Source organism: Salvelinus alpinus, chromosome 33 (genome assembly GCF_045679555.1).
Source record: "Salvelinus alpinus chromosome 33, SLU_Salpinus.1, whole genome shotgun sequence".
NCBI lineage: Eukaryota > Metazoa > Chordata > Actinopteri > Salmoniformes > Salmonidae > Salvelinus > Salvelinus alpinus.
In genome coordinates, this window is record NC_092118.1 from 7,608,942 (window position 1) to 7,629,095 (window position 20,154).

A 20,154-nucleotide genomic window follows, 5' to 3' on the forward strand; every position below is an offset into this window, starting at 1 on the left:
TGTTTGGCCATAATGACCATCGTTATGCTTGGAGGAAAAAGGGGGAGGCTTGCAAGTCGAAGAACACCATCCCAACCGTGAAGCACGGGGGTGGCAGCATCATGTTGTGGGGGTGCTTTGCTGCAGGAGGGACTGGTGCACTTCACAAAATAGATGGCATCATGAGGCAGGAAAATTATGTGGATATATTTAAGCAACATCTCAAGACATCAGTCAGGAAGATAAAGTTTGGTCGCAAATGGGTCTTCCAAATGGACAATGAGCCCAAGCATCCCTCAGTTTACAATTGGCTCATTCATCCCCCTCCTCTCCCCTGTAACTATTCCCCAGGTCGTTGCTGCAAATGAGAACGTGTTCTCAGTCAACTTACCTGGTAAAATAACAGTAAAATAAATAAAATAAATAAATAAATACTTCCAAAGTTGTGGCAAAATGGCTTAAGGACAACAAGGTCAAGGAATTGAAGTGGCCATCACAAAGCCCTGACCTCAATCCTATAGAACATTTGTGGGCAGAACTGAAAAAGCGTATGCGAGCAAGGAGGCGTACAAACCTGACTCAGTTACACCAGCTCTGTCAGTAGGAATGGGCCAAAATTCACCCAATTTATTGTGAGAAGCTTGTGGAAGGCTACCCGAAACGTTTGACCCAAGTTAAACAATTTAAAGGCAAAGCTACCAAATACTAATTGAGTGTATGTAAACTTCTGACCCACTGGGAATGTGATGAAAGAAATAAAAGCTGAAATAAATCATTCTCTCTACTATTTTTCTGACATTTCACATTCTTAAAATAAAGTGGTGATACTAACTGACCTAAAACAGAGAATTTTTACTTGGATTAAATGTCAGGAATTGTGAAAAACTGAGTCGAAATGTATTTGGCTAAGGTGTATGTAAACTTCCGACTTCAACTGTACACACATACATATATATATTAAAATAATAAAATCTTTGAGAACTAACAATGGTGACTGTTAGAGGCAAACTAACCAATAAAAAGGCAAGATTCCGTGGCTATGTTATATCCTCATATGGCAGACCTACACTGCGGTGTGTGTGTGTGTGTGTGTCCTTCAGTTACCCCAGCGCACAGCCAGCGAATCTGGCAAAACCCTTCAGAAGTGGATGAGACATCAGCATGAGACACTCAGTCAACTGGGCGGGCGCAATCAAGCCTGCAAGGATTAGCCTTGCTCTAGAAACAAACCAAGAGCCCCAATATTCTATACTACCCTCATAAAGTACATTTCAGTTTCAAAACTATGATTTCTACAAACACCTGCCTAGTACATTTAGAAAGGGAAGAACTGTGAGATTCTGATAAAGGTGTCAGAAACAATAGGATTACTACAAAACCCAAAACTAAGATGTAAAAATTGTTTTGTTTGTGTCTTAATTAAGAGACAAGAGATTTGGAAGCCAATTACTGTTCAAAAGGACAAAAAAATAAAATAATAATTGTTGTTGTTGATCTTTTACCTAATGGTGGCGCTCTAAACATGAGCAAATTCACATCGGGACACAGCCATTTTAAAACCGCAGGGCTTGTGCAACGTGCCATGCCTTCATTTATATACAGTGCCTTCAGAAAGTATTCACACACCTTGACTTTTTCCATTTTTTGTTGTGTTTCAGCCTGAATTTAAAATTGATTAAATTGAGATTTTGTCACTGGCCTACACAGAATACCTCATAAAGTCAAAACGGAATTATGTTAAGACATTTTTACAAATTCAATAAGTATTCAACACCTTTGTTATGGCAAGCCTAAATAAGTTCAGGAGTGAAAATGTGCTTTAAAAAAAAAAATCTGCCACACTGTACTGTACTGTACTCTAATAACTTTAAACATGATTTTTGAATGACTACCTCATCTCTGTACCCCACACATATAATTATCTGTAAAGGTCCCTCAGTTGAGCAGTAAAATTTCAAACACAGATTAAACCACAAAGACCAGGGAGGTTTTCCAATGCCTAGCAAAGGGCATCTATCGCTAGATGAGTAAAATACAAAAAAAAGTAGACATTGAATATCCATTTGAGCATGGTGAAATTATAAATTACGCTGTGGATGGTGTATCAGTACACCTAGTAACTACAAAGATACAGGCGTCCTTCCTAGCTCAGTTGCCGGAAAAGAAGGAAACCGCTCAGGGATTTCACAATGAGGCCAATGGTGACTTTAAAACAGTTACAGGGTATATTGGCTGTGATAAGAGAAATCTGAGGGTGGATCAACAACATTGTAGTTACTCCACAACACTAACCTAAATAACAGAGTGAAAAGAAGGAAGCCCGTACATAATACAAATATTTCAAAACATGCATAATATTTGCAAGGGACTGAAGTAAAACTGCAAAAAATGTGACAAAGAAATAAACTATGTCCTCAATACAAAGCGTTAGGTTTGGGGCAAATCCAGCACATCACTGAGTACTACTCTTCATATTTTCAACCAAGGTGGTGGCTGCATCAGGTTATGGGTATGCTAGTCATCGACAAGGACTAGTACATTTTTTAGGATTAAAAGAAACAGAAAAGAGCTAAGCACAGGCAAAATCCTAGAGGAAAACCTGGTTCAGTGTCCTTTAGTAGTGGTTTGTTTGTAGCAATTCGACCATGAAGGTCTGACTCACAGTCTCCTCTGAACAGCTGATGTTGAGATGTGTCTGTTACTTGAACTCTGAAGCATTTATTTGGGCTGCAATTTCTGAGGCTGTTAACTCTAATGAACTTATCCTCTGCAGCAGAGGTAACTCTGGGTCTTCCATTCCTGTGGCGGTCCTCATGAGAGCCAGTTTCATCATAGCGCTTGATGGTTTTTGCGACTGCACTTGAAGAAACTTAAAGTTCTTGAAATGTTCCGTATTGACTGACCTTCATGTCTTAAAGTAATGATGGACTGTTTTCTCTTTGCTTATTTGAGCTGTTCTTGCCAGAAATATGGAAAATAAATATGGTCTTTTACGAAATATGGCTATCTTTTGTATACCCCCCTACCTTGTCACAACACAACTGATTGGCTCAAACGCATTGAGGAAGTAAATTCCACAAAATAACTTATGGCACACCAGTTAATTGAAATGCAATCCAGGTGACTACCTCATGAAGCTGGTTGAGAGAATGTCAAGAGTGTGCAAAGCTGTCATCAAGGCAAAGGGTAGCTACTTTAAATAATCTCAAATATAAAATATATTTGTTTAACACTTTCTTGGTTACTACATGATTCCATATGTGTCATTTCATAGTTTTGATACCTTCACTATTATTCTACAAGAAAATGGTACAAATAAAGAAAACCCCTTGAATGAGTAGCTGTGTCCAATCTTTGGACTGGTACTGTATATTTAGAGTACATGCCTATATTTTCCCAGATAGTTCCATGTAGTATATAGACAGTATATACTTATGTCATGCAATAAAATGCAAATTAATTACTTAAAAATCATACAATGTGATTTTCTGGATTTTTGTTTTAGATTCCGTCTCTCACAGTTGAAGTGTACCTATGATAAAAAAAATTACAGACCTCTACATGCTTTGTAAGTAGGAAAACATGCAAAATCGACAGTGTATAAAATACTTGTTCTCCCCACTGTATATGCATTTACTTTCTCTGATATTTGTATATCATATTGACAGTACATGTTCTTTTTAAAAATATTTTATTTGAAAGAATTTTCTTTTGCAATTTAGTACCAAACAAAAGCACACAAGAAAAAAAACACAGCTGCCTGACATATGAAATTAAGTATTGCTTAGGCAAGACATGGAACAAGAATAGAGCAAGGATGACAGTTACAACAACAGTAAGTATTCCTAGTCTCTCTCTCACACACACACACACACACACACACACACACACACACACACACACACACACACACACACACACACACACACACACACACACACACACACACACACACACACACACACACACACACACACACACACACACACACTGCCTTCAGAAAGTAATCAGACCCTTTGTTATGAGACTCGAAATTGAGCTCAGGTGCATCCTGTTTCCATTGATCATCCTTGGTCCCCAAGAACACAGTGGCCTCCAAGTTTGGAACCACCAAGACTTCCTCGAGCTGGCCGCCCGGCCAAACTGAGCAATTGGGGGAGAAAGGCAGGGAGATGGCCAAAATGGTCACCCAATGGTCACTCACAGAGCTCTAGAGTTCCTCTGTGGAGATGGGAGAATCTTCCATAAGCACAACCATCTCTGCAGCGCTCCACCAATCAGGCCAGACGGAAGCCACTCCTCAGTAAAAGGCACATGACAGCCCGCTTGGGTATTGCCAAAAGGCACCTAAAGACTCTGACCATGAGAAGCAAGATTCTCTGGTCTGATGAAACCAAGCTTGAACTCTTTGGCCTGAATGCCAAGCGTCACGTCTGGAGGAAACCTGGCACCATGGTGGTGGCAGCATCATGCTGTGGGGATGTTTTTTAGCAGCAGGGACTGGGAGACTAGTCAGGATCGAGGCAAAGATGAACAGAGCAAAGTACAGAGAGATCCTTGATGAAAACCTGCTCCAGAGCGCTCAGGACCTCAGACTGGGGCGAAGGTTCACCTTCCAACAGGACAACAAGCACACAGCCAAGACAACGCAGGAGTCTCTGAATGTCCTTGAGTGGCCTAGCCAGAGCCTGGATTTGAACCCGATCGAACATCTCTGGAGAGACCTGAAAATAGCTGTGCAGCAACGCTCCCCATCCAACCTGACAGAGCTTGAGAGGATCTGCAGAGAGGTATGGGAGAAACTCCCCAAATACAGGTGTGCTAAGCTTGTAGCATCATACCCAAGAAGACTCGAGGCTGTAATCGCTGCCAAAGGTGCTTCAACAAAGTACTGAGTAAAGGGTCTGAATACTTACAGTGGCTTGCAAAAGTATTCACCCCGCTTGGCATTTCCTATTTTGTTGCCTTACAACCTGGAATTAAAATAGATTGAGGGGTTTGTATCATTTGAATTAGACAACATGCCTACGACTTTGAAGATGCAAAACATTTTTTTATTGTGAAACAAGAAATAAGACAAAAAAACTGAAAACTTGAGCGTACATAACTATTCACCCCCCCAAAGTCAATACTTTGTAGAGCCACCTTATGCAGCAACTACAGCTGCAAGTCTCTTGGGTCATGTCTCTCTCTATAAGCTTGGCACATCTAGCCACTGGGATTTTTTCCCATTCTTCAAGGCAAAACTGCTCCAGCTCCTTCAAGGGGTTCTGCTGGTGTACAGCAATCTTTAAGTCATACCACAGACTCTCAATTGGATTGAGGCCTGGGCTTTGACTAGGCCATTCCAAGACATGTAAATGTTTCCCCTTTAACCACTCGAGTGTTGCTTTATCAGTATGCTTAGGGTCATTGTCCTGCTGTTTGTCTTCTCTGGAAGAATTATCAGTGTGGCCCTATCACCTATACTGTAATTATACTCTGTATCTATAATCGTTCTCTAGTAATACTAGTCCTGTGCGAAGTGGTATTTGCGTTGGATACATTTGTCACGTAAAGAGAGCAAGGGTTGAGGGAATAGGGAATGTTTTTCCTAAACAAATGAAGGATTTCGGTAACAGAACAGACGACTCTTGGTTGGGGGATTTTTTGGAGGACGGCCCTAACTCGCACTCATATTTTTTATAACCGTTGTACACCCACACCATTCTGTTGTTGTGGTACGCCCTAACCATTCCAACACAGAAAAGCTGATTAACAAAAAAAATATGTAAATGGAAGGAAAACTATTTCACTCATATTGTATACTTCATAGAAATATGGAAACACTGGACAGTTACTTAAAGCGAGCTAAATTCATTGTGCATGACACCACAAAGTGATGCCTACAAGGCCCGTGGCATTCTGGTATGCCTAACAGGTATCTAGTATTCCCAGAAAAACTGTGCTGATGTTGAATTATAGGCCCATCTGACGAGGCACTTATCTAACCCTAGAGAGGGCATTTGCTGAGCTACAGTACTGCAATTATCTCACAGAAGACAGATCAGGTGTGTCAAATAATCTGTCGTGAGGACTGCAAACTCAAGTGTTTGAGAGCATGAGAAGTAATCTAGCTAAGGATTTATGGAGATGTAGCCCAAAGGACAGAGGATATGAAATGTGGAAATAAGCTTTCTCCACATCCACCTTTACAACTTCACCAACCCATGACTAAGATGTAGGAATTCAAAATACACATTGCAATTCAACATAAAAATCAGGAAATGGACCAGTGAGTTTATTTTGTATCATAGGCTATAGGTCACATTGTGTCACATTCAAACACCTAGTACTCCTCTTCCAATACAACACATTTCGATAAGATGAATACTACTATAATATAATGAAATACTCTGATTAGATCCTGCTTGTGGAGAATCGCTCGGGCTGCAAGTCTCTCGCAGCTCTCGAACCAGCAAAACGATCAATCTGCCTCGTTGGCAATGAGGTGGAAATGAAGGCATGATTCAGTGATTAGTGCAGACACTTCTGCTCGTATAGCAGTTTTTGCTAAGAGGCAAAATAGCTCACAAATCAACCTGTGGACAGAGATCGGAGATTGATAGCTGGGATGACATAGTAAGTTACCAGTAATGGGCCATTTGGATAGTAAATACCACAAGACATAAACATGTCACCAAGTACCGTTTAGGCTACAGGACAGATTTTAACATACTAAAAGAGACTGAATCAACTTAATGGAGGTGTGTGTCTGACATGTGGAATCGAGGACTGTAGTCTAAAACCAGTGCTACAGCACCCATCAGAGGAGTAATTGGAGAGTCAGGAGACAATACAAACAAAGGTAAACTACAGCCTAATTGACAGACAACCCAACCTAGTAGTGTGCGCTCTCAAAGTGGACACTTACCACAGCTCTGCATTATGTTATATTAAACTCCAGTACTTGTCCGTCATAGCTTGTTCTCCATATTCCTTTTAAAATAGGGAGCACAATTTGTTTTCAACCCTCATTTCCGCCATGACTAATCAAAACTCGTTTTCCCATGGCTCTCTAGTCCCTCTGCAGCAGACATATGTTGAGCAATATGTTTGGAACATCGAATCGCAATAAAATCACAATACATACAGAATTGTGAAAATCATAGAAATCGAGAGCACGGACCTCCACATGACAACAACAAAAAACTAGGGCACCCATCTTGGTGTAATCCAACCCCCTTTATCAAAATTGTTCTAATTAAAACAATATTAGCTACATAGTAAAATATTTAAAAAATAAATGGTTATTGCCCTGCTGAAAAGATGAATTAATCTTCCAGTGTCTGTTGGAAAGCAGACTAAACCAGGTTTTCCCTCTAGGATTTTGCCTGTGTTTGGCTCTATTCTGTTTCTTTTTATCCTTAAAAAAACCTAGTCCTTGCCAATGACAAGCATGTCCATTACATGACGCATCCACTACCATGCTTGAAAATATGAAGAAAGGTGATGTGTTGTGTTTGCCCCAAACATAATGCTTGGTATTGAGGACATAAAGTTAATTTCTTTGACATATTCTTTGCAGTTTTACTTTAGTGCCTGATTGCAAACAGGATGCATGTTTTGGAAATAGTTTATTCTGTACAGTCTTCCTTCTTTTCACTCTGTCGTTTAAGTTAGTATTGTGAAGTAACTACAGCCATTAACTTCTTTAGTAGCTTGGATAAAAAGGTGCCCAGAGTAAACTGCCTGCTACTCTGTCCTAAAAGCTAAAATATGCATATAATTAGTATATTTGGATAGAAAACTCTGAAGTTTCTAAAACTGTTTGAATGATGTCTGTGAGTATAAACAGAACTCATATGGCAGGCAAAACCCTGAGAAAAAATCCAACCAGGAAGTGGGAAATCTGAGGTTTGTAGTGTTTCAACTCTTTGCCTATCCAAGATACAGTGGAAATGGGGTCATGTTGCACTTCCTAAGGCTTCCACTAGATGTCAACAGTCTTTAGAACCTTGTTTGATGCCTCTACTATAAAGGAGGGGGGAATGAGAGGGGATTGAGTCAGAGGTCTGGCAGAGTGTCACGAGCTGGTCACGCGAATTCACATGAGGTAGCTTGCGTTCCATCGCATTTCTGAAGACAAAGGAATTCTCCGGTTGGAACATTATTGAAGATTTATGATAAAAACATCCTAAAGATTGATTCTATACTTAGTTTGACATGTTTCTACGGACTGTAATATGACTTTTCGCCTGGACCTGCCAGCGCGTCGGCAGTTTGGATTGTGTACTAAACGCGCGAACAAAAGGAGGTGTTTGGACATTAATGATGGACTTTATCTAACAAATCAAACATTTATTGTGGAACTGGGATTCCTGGGAGTGCATTCTGATGAAGATCATCAAAGGTAAGTGAATATTTATAATGCTCTTTCTGACTTTGTTGACTCCACAACATGGCGGATATCTCTTTGGCTTGCTGGGCTCTGAGCGCTGTACTCAGATTATTGCATGGTGTGCTTTTTCGGTAAAGCTTTTTTGAAATCTGACACAGCGGTTGCATGAAGGAGAAGTTTATCTAAAGTTCCATGCATAACACATATCTTCATCAACATTTATAATGAGTATTTCTGTAAATTGATGTGGCTCTCTGCAAAATCACTGGATGTTTTGGAAGCAAAACGTTACTGAATGTAACGCGCCAATGTAAACTGAGATCTTTGGATATAAAAATGAACTTTATCGAACAAAACATACATGTATTGTGTAACATGAAGTCCTATGAGTGTCATCTGATGAAGATCATCAAAGATTAGTGATTCATTTTATCTCTATTTATGCTTTTTGTGACTCCTCTCTTTGACTGGAAAAATGGCTGTGTTTTTCTGTGGCTATGTACTGACCTAACATAATCATTTGGTGTGCTTTCGTCATAAAGCCTTTTTGAAATCTGACACGTTGGCTGGATTCACAACAAGTGTAGGTTTAATTTGGTGTATTGCATGTGTGATTTCATGAAAGTTACATTTTTATAGTAATTTATTTGAATTTGGCGCTCTGCATTTTCACTGGATGTTGACCATGTGGGACGCTATCCCAGAGAGGTTAAACGCCGTAAGTGTTTTAAAAAGTCACCAATGGCCTCATGGTGACATCCCAGAATGGTTTCCTTCTTCTCCGGCAACTGAGTTAGGAAGGACAACTGTATCTTTGTAGTGACTGGGTGTATTGATACACCATCCAAAATGTAATTAATAGCTTCACCATGCTCAAAGTGATATTCATTGACTGTTTTGTTTTTTTACCCATCTACAAATAGGAGCCCTTCTTTGCGAGGCATTGGAAAACCTTCCTGGTCTTTGTGGTTGAATCTGGGTTTGAAATTTACTGCTCAACTGAGGGGCCTTACAGATAATTATATGTGTGGGGTACAGAGATGAGGTAGTCATTCAAAAATCATGTTTAAAGCTATTATTCCGCTCACAGTGAGTCTGTGGCCTACTTTTTAAGCACATTTTTACTCCTGAACTTATTTAGGCTTGCCATACCTTTCCCATCTAAAAGAATTAGGGCTGGTTTCTAAATTACGTACGCAACACAAAAACAGTACGCATTCGTGTCAAATTATGAATTGTGGGGCTGCACATGTCTGTGTAGGTTTCCTACGCAACACCATTGTGTATAGCTACTTGTAGTTCTTCAATGCGTCTGTACATAGGGTATAAACTAGGCTTAAGGCATAATTCATTGAGGAAATATTAGCCTACTGAGTGTGTGAAAAACAAGGTGGATCTGAGAGAAAAATCTCTAAAAAGATAGAGAATGGAAGTCTAACGTCCTTGCTCAACTGGTCATGTGACCTACTTGCCTCCCAGTCGATCATTTTTTATTCCGCCTACAGCCCTATCGGCCTGAGGTAATAACATTCAGCATAGTCGTCATAGCAACCCAACTCTGCTTTCTTCTTGTGCAGCTGTGTGTCGGCTATTCTTAAATCAGAGAACGCTAGTGAGCAGGGCACCATGTTATCAGCGGCACCAAAGGTTTTATTATCGAGGCTAATGGGCCATTTTACAAAATATGATGAGGTCAAATTAGGAAATTTACCATGACAGCTACAAAGCAAAAACCAGGAAGGATGTAGCCTATATATGGCTCTGGACAAGGCCTGACCAAATGGCAAGCATTAACAAAAAACCTGACAGGCAAAGAACGGAAGAGGACAAGTACCTCAAGTAGACTCAAAGAATAATGTGAATTGGTTCATAAAAAGTGAGGCTGTGCTCTAAAATAGGCATAACTGGCCATTCATTGAAAAGGTAGCCTAATGTTTGATTACAACAGCTCTAGTTCATTCAATTTCCTCAATGACGCCTGTGGCTCATTTCTTAAGTTGCTCCTTTCACAATAAAGCCTAATTACCTACCCACAGGCCTGGGATATTGATAAAGCTTAATTGCGTGCTCAATTTCAGGTCATACCCTTACAATATTACGCAGACGTCAAAGGCTGGTATAAACAAATGTCCATGGAAGGTTATTCTCAGTTGTCAAAAAAGGCCCACTAGGCTTACTACTATAAATTGTCAACAAAGTAACTAGGCCTATAAACGGTCTAGAATCTTCATTTAAGATGCCACCGCATGTACGTAGGCCTAGCTTTTCCTCCCTATCAATAACAGAGCAAATATTGCCTGAGCCGCCTTCACTGGTTTGTTTACATTCCTTCTCGGAGTAGCATAATTAACTTACAAATGTGTGGGCGCTAATGCACTGGGGACCTCAGCAGTGAAGTGTCAGCAAATAACAAATCTATGTGGCCATGTAAAAACTGTGCACGCTTATATCTTGTTCCCAGTAGCCTTCTTAAATGGTGATAAAATCTCAGCTACACCTAGCATCTATAATTCAAACTAGGCTTAGGCTACATCTAGAGCCAGACAACGTGATCATTTAACAAAGTAGTCCAGTACCTACATCTGGACTACTCGGTGCATTCTGCACTAGAAACTAGATACATTTGCAAGTGGTGCCTTTGAAACTACACCCAGAAAGACAAACACTCCACAACCAGATCAGCCTACCAGTAGCCTACATGTTAAAGTTGGTTGTGTTTGATCTGATGGGTAAAGGCATCCTCAAATATTAGCCTTCTAGGCCCAAGTGCTCAGCAAAAAGAAATAGCCACGGAGAATGGAGTAAAAGCACCAGACCGTCTGGATAGTATGTGTACCCGGAGATGGAGACATGAAATACAGGCTGTTCGTGCCATTCATTTGCTAACAGTTTGCCATTTGGAGTGGCTATGACTGAAACAGCCTGTAGCACACAACAGACTGCAAAAGACTGATATTCAGCCGCTGAATTTCAATGCCTCAGGGGCCTTGACAACATTTACAAAATAATTCAAACCTGTACAAGAAACAAGCCACTGTTAGGCTGCCTTCCTCCAATTGGATTCAACTTGGGATGCACGATATATCGGTGAACATATCGGAATCGGACGATATTAGCTAAAAATGCCAACATCAGTATCGGCCGATGTCTAGTTTAACGCCGATGTGCAAAACCAATGTCGAAGCTGACGTGCATACCTCTATAACCTAGGTACATGACGTAATGACGCCAGGTAAAATGTTGAGCTATACGTGCAACACAGCATTCCTAACCTAGCCCACAATGTCTGCTGTGTGGATCGAGCAGTCAACAAGTCGAGCAGTCATTTGAAAGAGAAACAAAATTTCAGCGAGACAACTCAAAGGCAAAATCCATTAAAGCCAAGATAATGGAATTCATTGCCCTTGACAATAAACCGTTCTCCGTCGTGGGTAATGTTGGATTTCGCCGACTGGTCGAGCACCGCAACACACTACTAAGTGCGCAATTTTTCAGATGTTGCCCTACCGGAGTTACACAGTGATAGCGCCACTGCTGTTAGCTTCACAACATACATACTATGGAATGCCGTTTGGGTCTTTGCGTGTCAAAAAAGAAACAGTACCACTATCAAAGCTGTACAAAAAAAGTCTGCAAACAAGCAAACACCAGACACGAACGATGTGTTTACAATACCGCATTGGTAATGAATAATAATTTGTTTGACCGCAACTTCTTGGTACCTAGCTAGCACTAATACAACCAGCCTGAAAACAATGACCAGTAGAAACTGCAGTCTTTTTCATTATTCTTAGCAATGATTTAGGAATCCTTGTGATTAAGTATTAGCTAGGTTTCCAATTGTTGTTCGTCTATTAAAATTGAACTTCAGTTTGTGAAAATAAATAGCTAGCCAGCTACTTAACCCTGTTGCCCAAAGCTAAAGTTATAAGCAGCCAGCTAGCTTCATCTGGCTAGTGAGGCTCGACCGCACCGGGTTATGTGTTGTGAAGCTAGCCACAATAAGAATTAGTCACAAAAGTGGAATTTGCGACTTGCCTTTAAAATAAAAGTATGTCATTGACAGTGATGCAAATTAATACAAATAGTAGAATTATGCCATACTTTTATTTTGAAGGCTAACCGCAAAGCCACTATTGTGGCTAGCTTCACAGATGGGTCTGACCACCATTAATCAAATAATAACTGTTTAATAAATTAGGGTTATTTTAGATGATGACACCTAGCTATATATTTAGCTAGCTAACTATAGCTACTGAAACAGTTGTCGTTTTGCTATGTATTTGAAGGAAGAACATTATTTGAATCCATGAGCTAGCTAGCTTTTCTTTTTATGGCCAGCATTGTAGGGGCGCAAGACAACTTTACCAGCATCATAGCATACGTATCGATGAATCGCTGTGACATATGAAATACGAGTGATAGTGTAATCAATGTGTAATAACTACATAAAATGTATGAACGCGTTAAATTATTATGTGACGTGCAGTCATATTCAGGTCCTGATTCGTCAAATAGTGTTATGTTATTTGACACGTCAAATAGTGTTAAATAGTATATTTTTTGAAACTCAAACGGCGTTCCATAACAATCCTGGTTGAGAATGAACCGACTGAACAAATGAACAATGAAACAGCACAGCAAGTAAGTGAAAGAAATGTTTTACTTGTAATGGGGACATACGTAAATGCAAACAAAATAACCTTTTGGTCAGTGTGGTGTGTGTGTGTGTAACCTTTATTTAACTCGGCAAGTCAGTTAAGAACAAACTCTTATTTACAATGATGGCCTAACCCGGACGACGCTGGGCCAATTGTGCGCCACCCTATGGGACTCCCAATCACGTCCGGATGTGATACAGCCTGGATTCGACCCCAGGGACTGTAGTGACGCCTCTTGCACTGAGATGCAGTGATTTAGACCGCTGCGTCCATGTGTGTGTGTTAACTATTTAACTGTACTAGAATGCTTAAAAAGGAAGCTAAAAGTATTTCGGTATTGGCGAAAAATGTCATATAGGTGCATCACTAGATTCAACTCTAATGAATCTATGGGCAAAAACTAGGGCTGGGAATCGCCAGGGACCTCACGATATAATATTACCACAATACTTAGCTGCCGATAACAGATATATTGCGATTCTCACAATTCTATATGTATTGCGATTTGATACTGCAAATATACTGCTATTTGACATTCCAAATACACTACCGGTCAAAAGTTTTAGAACACTCATTCAAGGGTTTTTCTTTATTTTCACTATTTTCTACATTGTAGAATCATAGTGAAGACATCAAAACTATGAAATTACACACTTGGAATCATGTAGTAACCAAAAAAAGTGTTAAACAAATCAAAATATATTTTTATATTTAAGATTCTTCAAAACAGCCTTGATGACAGCTTGCACACTCTTGGCATTCTCTCAACCAGCTTCATGGAGGTAGTCACCTGGAATGCATTTCAAGGTGTGCCTTGTTAAAAGTTAATTTGTGGAATTTCTTTCCTTCTTAATGCATTTGAGCCAATCAATTGTGTTGTGACAAGGTAGGGGGTATACAAAAGATAGCCCTATTTGGTAAAAGACAAAGTCCATATTATGGCAAGAACAGCTCAAATAAACAAAGAGAAACAATAGTCCATCGTTACTTTAAGATAAGGTCAGTCAATATGGAAAACTTCAAGAACTTTGTTAGTATCTTCAAGTGGGTTTGGCAGATGACAGGAGAACGCATCGTACCATCTGTAAAGTTTGGTGAAGGAAGAATAATGGTCTGGGGATGTTTTTCATGGTTTAGGCTAAGGTCCCTTAGTTCCAGTGAAGGGAAATCTTAATGCTACAGCATACAATGACAATCTAGACAATTCTGTGCTTCCAACTTTGTTGCAACAGTTTGGGGAAGCACTTTCCTGTTTCAGCATGACAATGCACAAAGAAAGGTCCATACAGAATTGGTTTGTTGAGATCGGTGTGGAAGAACTTGACTGGCCTGCACAGAGCCCTGACCTCAACCACATCGAACAGCTTCTTGATATGCCACACCTGTCAGGTGGATGTATTATCTTGGCAAATGAGAAATACTCACTAACAGGGATGTCAACAATTTGTGCATAAAATTTGAGAGAAATAAGCATTTTGTGCATATGGAAAATTTCGGGGATCTTTATTTCATCTCATACAACCAACACTTTACATGTTGCATTTAGATTTTTGTTCAGTGTATATAAAAATTAATCGATACTTGGAGTCAAAGTATCAATATAAATTAGTCCAAAATAATATCAATCCCCCCCATCACTAGCAAATTCTGTTTGGAAATGCCACATAGCCAAGCTGATTAAGAAATGTCCTTTTGATTGGGCAATTTATTGTTTTATGTTTATAGTTAGGGCCTAGCTAGGCCGGTATTTCTGTCCAGTATATAGCAAAACATTTGTAACTGCCACCTTCAGTATGCCACATTAATGACAACACCAGAGTTTTTATATCTGGCCTGGACGTGAAGGCCCCCAGCATCAACATACAGAGCTGACAACATACACAATTTCCCCACCAAAACCAATAACCCTTCTTCACTATGCATAGTGTACGTCACTGTGTACACTATGCGTTGCATGCCATGTTTCAATATCTGCACAATTTTAACATTGTGACATATTGAAATAGAGTTATTGAAAATACACATTTTAGGGTAGGGGTAACAGAGCTAGAGCTCCAGGTCAAAGTGTACCAATGCAACAGCAACACTGGCAAAACACAAGATACACTGTAAACCTCTCAGCTGCCTCATCTGACAAGAGGTGAGATCTGGGTCGAGCAATCAAAGCCTTCCTTTCTCGGAGAGCAGGAAATCAGAGTAGGCTGGCGTAATGACTGAGCCATGTGAGAGAAAGCAAGCCCCCACAAATCGAATCATCTTCACAGTCTAAATAATGGCACAGGTTAAGGCAACAGCTGAATCTGGTCAGAGCGGTCTACTCTGCAGGAGGCACTGACTGGTTATGTAAGCATTGAGGGGAGATATGATTCACACAACATGCAAACCAACTTTTACCAGTAACACTGAATTGCAACCAAGATGGAAAGGATGTAGCCTATTGCAGTTGCCTCACATTTTTAAACTGGCCAGATTGTCCCTTTATTGGACAAGACAACGTCTTGATAGTTTTGCTGCGAACAAAACTAAAACTGCGGAAAGACACCTAGAAACAGTAAACATAGGTACACAAAAGTGCTGTACAGTTGGGAATATTCTGAAGTACTGCATTTTCACCATTCACTGGAAATTGGTGCTCTTGATGGTGTTTCAAAACATGAAAATGACTCCATCACACCAGCTGGCTGGCCATGATCTCATAGTAAATAAACAAATGTGGCTCTCTCGCTTGGTCCCTAAAGGGACGGATCTTGATGTTGTGGCTAGTGTGTCAGCATTCAGACATAGGCCTAATATAGTTAAATAAAGGTTAAATAAATAAATATAATATTATGCCTTCTATCAAATGAAGAAGACACCGACTAGTACAAGCAAAACTGCTTGAGTAGTACTCATGCAAGTATTTAAGCTATAGGCTTGAGCGTCTTCCTCATTCTTGCAATGTCATCATAATTTGCCTGACGTGCAACTGCAGCTAGACAGTGCAAGACCGTGTCCTTTGCTCCCGCCTGCCCTCGCCGTTGTTGACAGAACTGCGGGAAAGCAGTTCCCGACAGGCGGTGGCCAAATACACCTTCTACTGGTGTCCTAGCTATTGTTAGCTACCTAGGTAGCACCCAGCGTCCTTCACTAAACACCTGCCCTTGCCTTTGTTAACAGACAAGCGGGAGTGAAGTACAGTCTACCGGTGTGCTAGCTAGCTACCTTTCCCACCTGCTGTGTACAGGAGTCCTAGCTAGCTAGAGGGCTCACACAGTGTCCTTCGCTCCCGCATGCCGAACACCTGCCCTCGCCATCGTTAACAAAACTGCCGGAAAGGAGTGCCCGATCAGGGACGCAAACTGGTGAGGGCCCAAAAAGGTGACACTTTTTTTCTTCTTCACGGAAACATGCGGGAAAAAATCCCTGCTAGGGGGAAATGCAGGTTTTAGCTAATTAAACAACAAAGAATATGCTCTACAGGCTCAGTCTGTGTGTGTAACATAAAAAGTGGTTAATGTGAACCTAACTCACAGCTGAAAAATGTAAAGAAAGCAACCCGATGTTATTTGTTGCCTAGACTTTACTGCAAATGACACTCAAAACAAAACACTAATATTGCAGTTAGCCATGACAGCCTTTATAATAGAACGCTTGTGACCACACACATCTAAATATTGCACTTGGGTAAAAAAAACATCTTAAAGTGGAACAAACAGGCATTCTATTTTGCTCTATTATAGTGGCCACTATAGTAGACATTGATAAGTGCACAAGGCTACATGTGTGCAAAAATAACGTTCACAGAGTAAAAAATGTAATAATCCCCACTCACTTACACACAAGTGGTACTGTCAAGTTCAACACAACAAAAGCAATACATTGGGCTACACTGCAGGTTATTACATTGTACACTTTCTGCCTGTGGACATCTGTTCTACAATGTGCCAGCAGAGCATGATGCCCTTTGTTGGCATAATTGATCTCTTTCAGGCAGACAGTACACCTGGCATACCCCTTTTTATCCACTGTATTGAAAAAGTGAGAAAGAGGGAAAGTGTGTGGTGGTCCTTTCACCTCTATAGTGTCATCCAGCTTAAGCCTCGATCCAGCTAGCAGGATAATTAACAATGCTAACAATACTTGTTCCACCACACCTTCTCCCTCACCTCAAATTTTCCAAATGCCAGTTGTTTTTCGGTTACAGCTCATGAAGTACGCTTCATCACCTTCTCACCCCCGTCTCCATGGACAGGCTTTACACCTACCTCTTCGTTATCATTCAGAGGACGTGCTGCTGTAAATGGCAAACTGCCGTCCTACTCTCTGCTGTCTTTCCAGAGCACGCGCTGATGCTGTAACTTGCAACTCGGTTGTCTCTTCTCTCTTCAGTCGCATGCTGCATTCTGTTATGTGAACGATTGGCTGAGCCTTGGATACAGCCAGTATTGCTCCAAACGCACATCACTCGTCAGATCTACACGAACACGTAGGTCACCTATTTTGGATTCTAAACGGCGAATTTCGCCAAAAGGTGACTAGTTTGCATCCCTGCCGATAGGCCGGGGCAAATGACACTGTCTACCTAGTGATGCTACGTTTGATACTGGAGCTCAGAGGCACACGTCGCAATCGATAAGTGTACTTCAAAGCAGGGTGCCGATGACTGTATCAATTTATCAGAAGCATGTGATCAATGACATCCGAAGCTTCGTTTCGTCGAACAACCACCTGATCGGTTTGGTAGAAGACAAAAAGGCTACCTTGCGCACACGCTTACAGGATGTGGGACGTCATCTATAATAATTTGGCTGCTCTAAATTCTTTTGACCAGCAGGTGCCAATAGTAACCGTGTTGGTCAAAGACTCGAGTAATGGACATATTTGACAGAATTGTGTGAAAAACTTCAATGCTTCAGGAAGCTTAGTTTCCCCATCACTAGTTAAGGTTTGCTGCCCCGTCACTTCTTCTGTGGGGTTTATCAGCGGTTGGCATCCAATGTTATGGTGCATTACCGCCACTTACTGTACTGGAGCGCTAGCTTAAAGTCCTAGCTTAAAAATTGACCAATAGAAGTATAAAGAGAGGTTCCTGCTAATGCGGGTCTCAATGGCACCATTCTCGGCTAGCTACACATAGTTTAGCTCTATCTAGCCAGCAAACCAGGCTATGACACTACCTCACGCTGTCTTGACGGAATAAGGAAGACAGTGGTGAAGGTGACTTAATTATGTGAAACGGAAAAGTTACCTCCAAATGGTTGACAAGTCCCATGTTTAATTGCAATAAGGACATGGATATTCTATCTACAACGACCCGCATGTAATTGTTGTTCCAGTGTTTAGCACCATCTATAATCAGCGTCCTTCAGGACAGGTAGAGAGCAAACAACTCCATCACGTATACGTACGTCACGAGTGATTTAACTAACAGCTATCGTATGTAGCTAGCTATCATAAGTAGCTGACTGTCTATCTTTAAGTTTGTTTACCATGGCAAGTAATATAATATTTGATCGATCTGTACTCATTGACGTTGTCACATTTGTGATAGTTGTGAAATTATCAACCAAGATACGAATTGAAAATGCAAGAACATCTTACCAGTAGCTAGCAGTATGTTAGCTAGGTGGCTAGCAATACACGCTAGCTGTCGTCGACGTCGGCCTGGTATGTTGTTGGTGGTAGAAAGAAAGCCAGCGAGGAGATGAATTGAGACGTATTTCAAATAGCGAGGTGTAACAAGTATCCTGGATCCATTTTCCAGAGATGGTGATTCAACAGCTCTTCAATGTGTATTTTAAATCCACACCTAATTTTAGCCTGTGAAATGCTAGTTGCTTGCACACGTATGATTATTGGCATAAAACCCGTCTTCATAACATTTCCTCCAGATCATCTGCAGGGACTGGAGTTCCGCGGGTGGGGGCAGACTGTACAATTGTGAAGCTAGCCACAATAGTGGAATTTGCGGTTTGTCTTCAACATAAAAGTCCCTAATTGAAAGTAATGCAAACGGATACAAATAGTTGAATCATGTCATATTTGGACAATATGTTAAACAAGGTGGGCATGTTATATACATTTAACAATCAGTTGAAATCGCACTGTGGATGTATTAGACTTCATCATTGCATTGGGGGCATACTTATTTATCTGTACAGCCTTACCTATAGCTTGTGGATCAATGACATGGGGTATCAGTCTACTCAGTGACACCTACAGAACAACTGTGAATAGTTTACACAAATATTAGTATCATAGCTCTTATTGTAGGACTTTGACTATGGGCTCAGTCAGCCTACTGTGGATATTTATATTCATAATGATATTGCACTGTACAGTCTTACCCCATTTCATTGATCCACAATCCATAGGTATCAGTCTGCTCAGTGACATCCAGGGCTACAGATATTAGCGGTGTAGCTCTTATTGCAGGACATTGACTGTGGGAAATCACTTCAGTACAATATGAATGTCAATACGCACAATAGGCTGACAGGGGAGGTGATTTCCCACAGTCAAAAGTCCCGCAATATGAGCTACGAGACTCATATTTGTGTAATCCTTCACAGTTGTGTTCTGTGGGTGTCACTGAGTGAACTGATACCCAATTCCATTGATCGCCAATCCATAGGTAAGGCTGTACAGTGAAATACAAGTATGCCCCCAATGCAATTCTGAAGTTTATTTGTATCCATTTGCATCACTTTCAATGAGGGACTTTGTTTTTTGTAGGTAGGTAATCCTTACTATGGCTAGCTTCACATAGGTTATTGGGAGAACAGGGCAGAGAGCTAGAAAGTCACTGCTGCCACTACAGCAGAACACACCCTTTTTTATACACGTTTTACATGCATTTGTCAAATGATTGCATTGTGCCACATTGGGTGGATTTGTTATTGTCAGTTCTTAGTCCAATCTCAAATGCAGGGCCTTGACATCCATTTAAATGAAATTAGTTAATGGACAAAAAAGGTCCCCTAAATGGCCAGAAATTCAAGGATTGTATAGTTTAAGAAAACATCGCCAACACTGAATTCATTAGCAACTAAAACTTGCTTAGTGTACCTTTAGTCATCGTTACAATGTATACTGAACAAAAACAATTTCAAAGATTTTACTGAGTTATAGTTCATAAGGAAATCAGTCAACTAA

General features: G+C 40.6%; 1 protein-coding gene across 15 annotated transcripts in view; it reads right to left on the minus strand.

Moving 5' to 3' along the window:
* The window catches only part of LOC139562906 (MAP kinase-activating death domain protein-like), an 80,967-nt gene extending 62,041 nt beyond the window's left edge, over positions 1 to 18,926 (minus strand). For all 15 annotated transcript variants that reach the window (XM_071381063.1, XM_071381062.1, XM_071381056.1 and 12 more), the window contains exon 1: positions 18,601 to 18,926. The gene's annotated coding sequence lies outside the window, so the exon portion shown is untranslated. The remainder of the gene's footprint in view (positions 1 to 18,600) is intronic.
* Between the last annotated feature and the right edge of the window lie 1,228 nt (positions 18,927 to 20,154).